This window comes from Octopus bimaculoides, chromosome 1 (assembly GCF_001194135.2).
Source record: "Octopus bimaculoides isolate UCB-OBI-ISO-001 chromosome 1, ASM119413v2, whole genome shotgun sequence".
Taxonomy (NCBI): Eukaryota; Metazoa; Mollusca; class Cephalopoda; order Octopoda; family Octopodidae; genus Octopus; species Octopus bimaculoides.
The window spans coordinates 193,145,192-193,154,331 of record NC_068981.1 but is presented as its reverse complement, the minus strand read 5'-3'; positions in this window follow the sequence as shown (position 1 = coordinate 193,154,331).

Below are 9,140 nucleotides of genomic sequence, written 5' to 3'. Positions count from 1 at the left end.
ATATATATATATATATATATATATATATATATATATACATATATGCCACACTTGTGTTTGTGCTGCATTAAAGTTTGATTTTAACACCGGAGTGGCTAGTGTTAGGAAAGGCATCCAGCTGTAGAAATCAGGCTAGAACAGACATTGGAGCCTGGTGTAGGCCCTGGCCTTACCAGCTCTGGTCAAACTGTCCAACCCATGCCACCATGGAAAACAGACATTAAATGATAATGTTGAGGATGATCACACACACACACACACACACACACACACACACACACATACAATTTTCTCTGTTCAATGTATGCATATTCTTCATTAGTGCACCCACCAAACTTAGACCAGATAAGGTGTACAACCATTTGGTCAAACATTGAGGTAAACTCTTCTACATACAGTTGTAAATCCAGTCACAAAATTTATTATCTTCTCTCCGCAAACTTTTCCATCACATTTATAACTGTATATGAGGAAGGGAACAAAGTACTGCATGTGGTCACCATTAATTTCATGAAGGTATTTGTTACAGTAACTGGTCAGCCAGTGGAATATTAAAATACCCGGAAAGTTTTTAGAACGTTTTTGCCTTATGCTGAAACATATGTGAAGGCACGTGTCCTAATGATTAGGCTGTCATGCTCACAATCTCTTGATCATGGGCTCAATTCCCTGATTGGGTGGCATGTTGTGTTCTTGAGCAAAACACTTCTTTTCATATTGCTCCACTCCCCCTTCAATCAGAGGTGATTGTTGAACTGCTCATCTAGCCAGTGGGAAGCGGGGTATTATCTGAAGGCTAAAAGCACATTGTGACCAGTGATGTGTAACAACATCTGATAGCCTGGCTGGTCATGTGATCACATGACTGAAACATACTGTTAGTACAGAGACATTTGAATTTTCTTGAAACTTATGTGATTAATTTTTCAAACCTTTGTGATTTGAAACCTATATGATATCATTTAAGTTTTCTATAAGAATCTTACATAACATATTGTAAAGTAATAAGGAAGTAGTCTGTACAGACACATACAGTAGTTCTGAGCATGAATGAAACTTTTTATAAACAGTTAGAAGATTTGTAAGGAATATCAAGACAACCCCTAATGAAACTGATATTTCTATTTCAGTTATAATTATACAAACAAACACAAGAGCCTGACTGACCACTATCAATTTGTGCAGGTCACCATCGAGACCTCAGGTATTCTCAGACACTCACCTGCTGATTCCCTCTGCAAAATTGGGATAACTGCAGCCTGTCTGAGAAATAAGCTGCATGGGGTTGGGTGGCTGCAGTGAGTGTCATTGGCCATTCTCTGTGGCAACACCTTTGCAATCACGTCCATGAGGCACAGCTAAACAAGCCATTTTTTTCTGGGCTGTACAACCCATTATTCCCTGCTCATCTTAACTACCTGTTTAACTACCTCCACCTTTTTTCTTTCTCTTTCTTTCCTCAGTGTGGTAGTTATAAAACTTTCCTCAATAACTTGATCTTTTATACTTTTAATGCTTTTCTTTTCTTTCTTCATGTGAAACTATGTTGCTAATAAAAACAATGTATATTATACAAAGAAATAAATTTAGCTGCTGTGTCTAACAGTTTAAGTAAATGTATTGAATTTCTCTCATTAACACTGCTTGTTCCATTTGTTCAAACAAATAGTGGTGATGCTGAAGACTAGAAACTTTCAGTTTGCTTCTTTTTATAATCAAAGAGTTTATTTATATCACCATCTCCTCCTTCATCGTTTTCCTCTCTTTCTCCTTTCTTCCTTCTCAAATTTTCTGAGTAATAAGTCTGACAGATTATTTTCTGAAAAAAGAAAGGATTCAGAGGGAAACTGGATCTCTTCAGAACTGTAGACACTTATACTTCATATCAGATTTGATATTGGAAAAATAGTTAGACAGATTTTGACTTGTTAATTTGGACTTCTATAGAAACTGTTTGACTGTATATGAATATGATGGACAGGAATAACTGTCTAGGTGAGCTTAAGCTTCTTGCTTTGCTCAAAAATCTAATTTCTTCATTAGTTACCATGAAAGCAGGCAAACTGCCCAAAATCTACAGGGTCAGTGCTCTAGCATGACCTTAACTATAATGACTAAAGAATATTGTATAGTTGTTTCATTTACTTGCTGATAGATTGAAAATAATATTAGTTAATGATTGATATTATCTTTTATCCTCACTGTATAATTATTTCTAGTTAACATGCTTAATGCTACTTTAACTCTAACTTGACTATGATGTTTTCATGTTGAGAGCATAGCAGAATAATTTATTTACTCAATATTTTAAGTTTTACATTTTTATGCATTTATTTAGTGACTCTCTTGTAGAAGATATATAATGGGTTCATGACCATGGATCAAAACCAGAGTGTTCATATTTGTTTTGTTTGTTCTCGGATTTTGCTCTCAAAATCCATTTGCTCAACCTTTCAAATTCACCATCATCTTATGTTAAACACAGGTGAATCTAAATATGCTCATTCAATTCTAATTTCAGTGATCTAGTCTGATTTTAACGCAGGTATAGATTAGCAATACATGAAAAAAAAAAAAAAAAAAAAAATTCAGTTCCTTCTGTAACTTTCAAAAAGTTTCTTTCTGTGATCTTTAGTTAGTTAAAAAGCAATCTTACCAGCAGTGAATGAAAATGTGCTTCTTGGACATAAATGAAAACATGTTTCTTGGGCTGCATGGAAAAGTAACTGAATGACATCCACAAACATTTACCAGAAGATTTTATTATTGCACATAGTGTTGCACTGTGTTAGTCTTTTCCAAATAACAACAGCAATAATCACTGGAAGATAATGGCAATATGTGGCTGGCCCAAATATACTGGAAACAATTGTGCTATATTCATGGTGACAGAGATTCCTATCATCTATCTGTCATCAGTCTTAACCATCTTCCTGGGTCATCTGGCTGTGGCAGGAATTGGGATACTTCATGTAGTTACCTCAACATTCTGCAATTATCACCACAACTGGCTTTTTATAGGGCACTTGAAGATTCTAGAAAACTGAATTACATGATAGCTTGATGCTGATTGGTTGTTTAATAGACCAATCATGTGAAACTACAGTAGTTCAGTTGTGATGCATGACCAATTATCTGGCAGTTTGGTTTCAAATCACTGCTACAAACTGGACAAGAGATTTTCAATGTAAAACTCAACTATAATACAAATATTCATTTTCAGAGTTGGGTAATAACATAACAATTGAATAAAATCTGTAATGAGTATAGACTATCTTTTGTCATTTCTATATATTCAGAAATAATTTATTTGTTAAATCTGGTGACTCTGATGAATCACCCAGTATACACAACAACTGAACTTTCTATGAATATTCCGTTCCACTCAGTACACAGCTCATCAACACCTTCATCTACAGATATGGCTCAGTCTGTGATCATCTTAAAGACACCACTATTCTCTGAGATGCATGACCCGGCTCTATGGTTCACACAAATTGAAGTACAATTTGCTGCAAACCGGAAGTGACATGAACAGCACATATCATTGATTCACTTCCACCAGCCATTATCATAAAAGTCAGAGATTTGGTAATGGCTCCACCCAACACTGCCTTTTATGATACTCTATGGAAAGAACTCATTTAACATACCTCCATTTAATAAAGAGAGATAGATTTTTAGATGGTTTACAGTAACATTATCAGGAAGGAAGTCTATACAAAGTATAAAGAAATTCACGAGTATAAATGGAACATTTTATAAACAGTATTAGAGGATTTGTAAAGAATATCTGGGCAGCCCCTAATGAAATGAAGAAAATTTTATTTTAGCTATAATTATACAAAGGAAGGAAAACATAATCATTTTTATAAATTTTTCAAAAGGGAAGAGAGAAGTGTTTCTAGTTTAAAGGTTACAATAAACATAGGAAGTATTAAGGTAAACATTTATTTCCTCCAGTTTCACTGAAGCTTGTAAGGAAAGATAGTTGTCATGAATGAAGACGGAATATTTCAATGAAAAAATTTGTCTGGAAGTTGGCACTTGGTATCTGATATTATCCACATGTTTTCTACCAGATTTTCTTTCAGTCTCTTTGTTTTTATGTTTTTGATTTTTTTTACTTTGTATGTATCAAAGATTAAAATAGGTGGAAATTATAATAAACTGTGAATATTGTCGCAAAAGTAATACAAAAGCTGAGGATTGAGAATTTCTGTATAGCACTTAGCAAACTAACTGCTAATTTTTTACCAATTAAAAATATTAAAAAAAGTACACATACTCATGTACTGAGTTCTATCAATCTATCCATCAATCTGTCTGTGTATATGTCTTTCAGACTCACTATCTCTCTATTTGCCTATCTATCTATTTATCTATCTATTTATCTATCTACCTGTTTGTCTGTCTGTCTGTCTATCTGTTTATGTGCCTATCTGTCTTCATCTATCTATCTGTGTATGTACCCTTTTCTAAATATGATTTATTGTACAATGTTGTAACATTACAAAAATACAGTGCAAGAGCAACAGAGGAAACAGTATCACACAGTAACAAACTTCCATTCCTCCTCTCCTGCTCTGTCTTCAGTCGCTTATCAAATTCATTAGCAATGAAGGATTTATGATATTTTAGAAAATATTCTGTGCAACACAATTTGTACCAAAAGAAATTACTAACAAAAATCACTATAACACATCATCATCATCCTCATCATTTAACATCTGTTGTCCATGCTGGCATGAGTTGGACAGTTTAACTAAGGTTGGCAAGCTGAGGGGCTGCACCAGACTCCAATCTGATCTGGCATGGTTTCTATGGCTAGATGCCCTTCCTAACACCAACCTGTCTGAGGGTGTAATGGGTGCTTTTACATGCCACCGGTATGGGTGCCAGTGGCTTGACACCAGTATCTGCCATGACTACAATTTCATATGGCTTGATTACCAAAGGTCTTGATCATTTGTCATTGCCTCCACGAGGCCCAATGCTCGAAAGGTGGTTTTTATGTGTCACCAGCATAGGTGCTGGTTATGCAACACCATATTTGCTTCCATGAGGCCCAATGCTCGAGAGGTGCTTTTTATGTGCCACCAGCACAGGTGTCAGTTACAAGACATCATCCAAAACTACAATTTCACTTGGTTTGACAGGCCTTCTCATGTACAGCATAACATCAAAGATCTTAGTCACTAGTCATTGCCTCCATGAGGCACAACGTTCAAGGATCATGCTTCACCACCTCATCTCATGTTTTTCTGAGTCTACCTCTTCCACAGGTTCCCTCCACAGTTAGAGATTGGCACTTCTTTACACAGCTGTCCTCGTCCATATGCATCACATGACCATACCAGTGCAGTTGTCTATCTCGCACAACACATCTGATGTCTCTTATACCCAACCTTTCTCTCAAAATGCTTACACACTATCGTACATGTGTACTGACATTGCACAGTCAGCAAAGCATGCTAGCTTCATTTCTTTCAAGCCTACGCATGTCCTCAGCAGTCACAGTCCATGTTTCACTGCCATGTAGCATAGTTGTTCACACACAGGCATCATACAGTCTGCTTTTCACTCTGAAGGAGAGGCCCTTTGTTGCCAACAGAGGTAGGAGCTCTCTGAACTTTGCCCAGCCTATTCTTATTCTCGCAGCTACACTCTCGGAGTATTCATCTCTACTGCTGATTTGGTCACTTAGATAATGGAAGCTATCAACTATCTCTAGCTTACCCCGCTGGTATTTGATGAAGTCTATTTTCTATATATTTTTGTGTTTATTGTGCCTGCACACCTTCCACACACAAAATCTATTTTCTCAGTTAACCTTACCTACTCTCTCATAATTGACGAGTTAAAGTTTAGAGAAATTCCTCTTCTCCTTTACAACATTAAGTGAAAGGGTTAGAAGAATTCTTGGAGTAATTGCAATATTTGAACAGAATCTTCTCGGTTTAAGTGTTCAGAGTTTCAAAGTTTTGTGAATATACTTCAATGACACATCAAACTTGAAAAAAAGACATACAGCTTTTGTATGGAATCAAAAATTACTGTAACCTCCAGCAAAAACTTACTGTGGTTATTGAAAATCATATCTAATCAAGGAGTAGTGCAGGGAATGAAAGTTGCTCTTGGTTTTCTCATCACCACCACAACGATGACCACCACTACCACCATCATCATCATCATCATCAGTTGGTATCTAGCTTCCACATTAACATTGTTTGGATGGTTTGATAGGATCTGACAAGCCAGAGGACTGCATCTTGCATCAATATCTACTTCAGCATGGTTTCTGTGGCTGGCTGGATGCCCTTTCTCATGCCAGCTACTTCACAGAGTATACTGGATACTTTTTCGATGACACTAGCTAAAGTTTTAATCACATTGTAACTTGCAAGGCTAAAGATCTACAGTATCCCCTCTAACTAAGGGAGATACAAGAGTGGGTGACAACTTTAGGAAGAGGGATGAACAATGGTAGAAAGAGAGGATGGTTCAAGTCTAAAGTTTGAGTCTGAATACTTTTAAGTTTGCTTTTCCTGTTGCTTCCAGGATTGTGGCATTACTCTTGAATGTCATCTAAATTTAAGGACAGGTTTACTACAGCTATGAAAGTATAATTACTGTTAAATAAACTCCCCCCAAAATGCCCTGTTATGTTCATGGTCATGGAATGAGACAGTGAAAACTACTAGATGCCTACAAATTGTATAACAGTTGTTATTTGTTCCAAGTAATTTACATCAGGAATGATTAAAGAAAAGTATTATGCGTTTTTCACTACCTATACAATCTTAGCTTTGATTATATTCACCAATATCTAGATAAGTCCATTTTGAATGGTTTTGCCAAGAAAAAGCACACAAAGTTTATCATTTTATTCTGCATACTTAATCATCCACCATATGGACCAAATAGGGGTTAATAATTCAATAGATTTAAGAAAATGTTTATTTTGTTGAGTATGTAAAGTGTCATTGGGTCCACTTGAGGTGCAAATTTGCATCACCACAACTCATATTAACTCTTATTATTCCATTAAAAATATTCCAAGTCAAAAGCCTACTCCTGTACCAACTGTTATAGAACAGAAATAAGTGATAGAAGAATGGATTAAAATTCTCCCTTATATTAATGGGTTCCTCATTTCCTTCCAAATGAATGTAAACAAAGTATCTTTGTATTCACACTAATAATAAAATCACACGCACACAGGTTCAATTCTACTTCTTTATTGTTAGTCAATTGAACCAACTAACTAATCAATTGTTTGTTTAATGTCTGATTCAAACATCAACTGGTTGCTTGTTAGTCAAAGTTCTTTCGTCACAGTTCACAATCTTTACAATGACTTAGTGACTTCTCCTCTCATTCCAAGGCTTGTTCTGCATCTCTGAGAATCGGTCTTGTGTCTGTGTGCATGCATGCTTGTATGTGTGTGTGTGTGTGTGTGTGTGGATGCATGTTTGCTTAGAAGAGGAGGTAAGGGTGCGAGTAAACAAAAGGTTTGTATGTGTGTGTGTATACATGCATGTGCATGTGTGTAACTGCTTGTATGTGTGTTTGTGGCTGTGTGTACACTAACCATCTGTGATTGCTTTAAGCGTTCAGCCTTTCTTTGTTCTTGGTTAGTCTCATGTCTGCTGAGGATTTATGAGTTTAAGATGTAGTTCTTTATGTGGCTCCCTGAACATTATTGTCTAGAGCAGGGGTTCCCAAACTTTTAAGACCATTGACCCTTTCATGGAATCTTTGACCCCTCATTGACCCCCAGGCATGTACAAGAAAATAAATAAATACTAATAATAATTAAGTAGATGTGCATTTATCGACCCCTTGAATAGTCCCATCGACCCCCAGGGGTCAATATCAACCACTTCAGAGACCCCTGGTCTAGAGCTCTAAAACTCACAGGGCCATTTACCAGGTTTCCATGGCATACAAGTGACCAAGATCACAACACTCTCTGAACTAGATGCCACCAGTTCATCACAGGGTTATTGATTTACAGCTAAGTAGACTGAAGCTGTGTGAAATGAAATGTTCTGCTAAAACTACACAATGCACTGCCCACTCTGGAAATGGAAACTATGATTTTACAATCAAGAGTGCAACACTCTAACCACTAGACCATGTGCCTTCACTCATTCTAAAAAAAAAAACAACAAAAGAATAAGTTAATATCCTAGAAATTATAGTCTATAATAAGAACAAAAATGGAAACAACAATGTTATCGCCATTATCCACTCTTATATTAGAACCATTTTATTTACAAGAGAGAAGAGAAGAAAGCTTCTTTAAATTATCCTGTAAAATAAACACTGTTCTATTCAAGTGTAACCTTTTAGTTCATTTGCTATCAAAAGTTTATACTTTTCATATCTGCCAGACATTTTGGCACCTGAAAAGTCCTTCATTAGATGAATCAAAATGGAAAAAAACAATACAAAGCCATTGTGTTATAACAATAACCGATTATTTATAAATCAGTTACGCTTCTTGCATACTCTTCTGGTATTAGATCATCTATTACTACTGAGGTTGTATCTCTTTTGAATTGAATAATGAATTATATTGGAAATTTTAGTATCTTAAACACGGGTTGTAGATTGTTGAATGGTAGATGTCTTCTCAGCATTTGAAATGAGAAAGTTTTGTCAAACATACAGAAAAGAAATTGCATTATGCATCCGAAGTAATTAAGGACTGTCTCAAGTCTAGTATTCATAGGGCTGATTACCAGGACAATATGGCAATTAAGTTACTGACATCATAACATTCTCTGTGAACAGGATGCCAGTATGTGACAGGGTTCCTCATTTACAGAATGAAAGAAAATGTCATGCTCAAAAACACAATACACCACCCAGTTCAGAGATTCAAACCATGATCTTATAGCCCTAAATGCAACATCCTAACTTCTAGGCCACCTGCCTTCTAAAACGTTTCTGAAGGTGACTATCATTTCAGTTTGAAGGTATGTTGTTCACTAAGTTTGCAGCAAACATTTACTCAAACTTTCTGCTATCAGAATTTCCAAAGTGTGTGGCTGATCCTACATGAGCCTTCAACACTGAAAGCAAATAATTTGTGAGTTGTCTAATGGCATTAATATATATATATATATATA